This window comes from Magnolia sinica, chromosome 5, assembly GCF_029962835.1.
Source record: "Magnolia sinica isolate HGM2019 chromosome 5, MsV1, whole genome shotgun sequence".
Lineage (NCBI taxonomy): Eukaryota > Viridiplantae > Streptophyta > Magnoliopsida > Magnoliales > Magnoliaceae > Magnolia > Magnolia sinica.
In genome coordinates, this window is record NC_080577.1 from 59,230,970 (window position 1) to 59,233,247 (window position 2,278).

The following is a 2,278-nucleotide window of genomic DNA, read 5'->3' on the forward strand; positions in this document are numbered from 1 at the left end:
CATCAAGTTTTTGGCGCCGTTGCCGGGGACTGTTTCGGTCCAATTCGATTTAGGATTCTCTCTTATCATAATTTGTAGCCCTAGGATTTTCTCGCATCATTTTAGGAAACTTAATTTATTTTTGTTTTTATTTTCTACAGGATTTGAGGAAGGAAGCTGAAAAAGGAAAAATTGTCTTCAAAGTGAAGGAGGAGCTCCCAAATTCTTCGAAAATCAAGTTTCTCCTTTTCCGGGTTCTTTCTTCCAATTCTTGTTTACATAGTTTTATCTTGTTTTTAGGAATTCATAATTTTTAGTTCTAGTTTTATTTCTCTTAGGTTGCATCTTAGTTTAGTTTTCTTTCTTACATTGCAATAACATAGTTTATGCTAGGACGTAGATCTCTGAACATAGAACTAGCACCTTTTGATCTTGAAATAGAAAGAATATTTCATAGAAGATTTAGAAACATCCTATTTGAAATGGCGGATGAGAATAGAATTAAAGCTCTTAGAGATTATTCAACTCCTATCCAATTTAATGCGCCTTCATGCATAGTGTTGCCGGCCACCACAGCAGCACAATTTGAACTTAAACCTGGGGTCATACAATTGTTGCCCTCCTTCTATGGTTTAGATAAGGAGGATCCATATCATCATGTGAAAGAATTCCTAGACATTTGCTCTACCTTTAGGTTCCAAAACTTTTTAGATGATTCAATCCGTTTGCGTCTTTTTCCTTTTTCTTTGAAGGATAAGGCAAAAGCATGGTTGAATTCTCTAGAAGTTGGGTCTATCACTATATGGGACCAACTATCTAAGAAGTTTTTAAACAAGTTCTTCCCTGTTCACAAAACTAATGCTCTCCATAGAGAAATTACTAATTTCACACAAAAAGAGGGTGAGCACTTCCATGAATGTTGGGAAAGATGGAAGGATTTGCTTCCTAAGTGTCCACACCATGGTTTTGAGAAGTGGCAACAGGTTCAATACTTCTATGATGGTTTGACACCCCAAAACCGTCGCATGGTTGATGCCACCAGTGGGGGGTCATTCATGACTAAAAGTGATGTCGAAGTGTGGAATTTCTTTGAAACCTTGTGTGAAAACTCCCAGCAATGGGACTATTCAAATAGAGGTGAAAGAAGTCCTCAACCACAGAAGAAAGGTGGTATATATGAGATAGGAGTCACGCTAGATCTTTATGCCAAGATTGATAGCGTGACAAAGAAAGTTGATGCTTTGATGTTGAATAATGGACCTCCACAAACAACTCAAATTGAGTCATGTGCCATATGTTCCAGTCCCGCCCATCCTACGCAATCTTGTCCATCTGGTGCAGCATTTCCAGAATTTCTCTCTGAACAAGTGCATGCTATGAACACATTTCGGAGACCTGGAAATGATCCTTACTCAGACACCTACAACCTAGGGTGGGCTAGATATCCAAAATTTTCTTGTGCAAAAGGACCACAATAAGGAGAACCATCTGAAAATCCTCCTATGCAACCTTACCCACAAGTTGGTAGTCAATAGCTTCAACAGTTTCTACAATATCAACAACTTCCTGCACAATCAAGGAAACTATCTCTTGAAGATACACTCAAATTGTTTATGCAGAGTTCTCTTCAATTTCAAAAAGACACCCAACAAACTTTACAAGCTAACCAGCAAAGCTTACACGCAAATGCGCAATCTATTGCCAAGTTGGAAGTACAGTTGGGTCAACTTGCTGCCACATTGAGTGAGAGAGAGAAAGGCAAGTTTCCTAGCCAACCTGTGGCAAATCCAAAAGGACAGTATGAGATTGGCTCTAATTCAAACCAAGAACAATATCATGAGCAAGCCAAATCAATCATTACCCTTAGGTCCGGTAAACAGATCGAGAACAAAATAGAGATGCCTAGGGAAGAATCAAATTCCAAATCAGTAGATCAAAATGAAGCAGAGAGACATACTAATGCATCGAAAGCCCAAAAGCACTCTGACTCTCTAGGTGCCACTCATGTGCCATCCTATGTGCCTAAAACACCTTTTTTCTCAACGTCTGGCACCAGTTAAGAAAGGAAACAACTTTAATGAGATATTAGACATGTTTAAGCAAGTGCAAATTAACATTCTATTGCTTGATGCTATCAAGCAAGTCCTTACTTACACTAAGTTTCTTAAAGATTTATGCACTCAAAAGCGTAAGATGAATGTTTATAAGAAGGTCTGCCTTGCAGAGCAATTTAGTTCCATGATTCAAAACAACACCCCTCCTAAATTTAGGATCCAGGAGCTCTTACCATTTCTTGCAT

At 38.5% G+C, this 2,278-nt stretch overlaps 1 non-coding gene across 1 annotated transcript; it reads right to left on the bottom strand.

Moving 5' to 3' along the window:
* Window positions 1-839: 839 nt before the first annotated feature.
* Window positions 840-946, bottom strand: LOC131247451 (small nucleolar RNA R71). Its single transcript, XR_009171747.1, has one exon. It is a non-coding gene; the product is annotated as a small nucleolar RNA R71 (small nucleolar RNA).
* Between the last annotated feature and the right edge of the window lie 1,332 nt (window positions 947-2,278).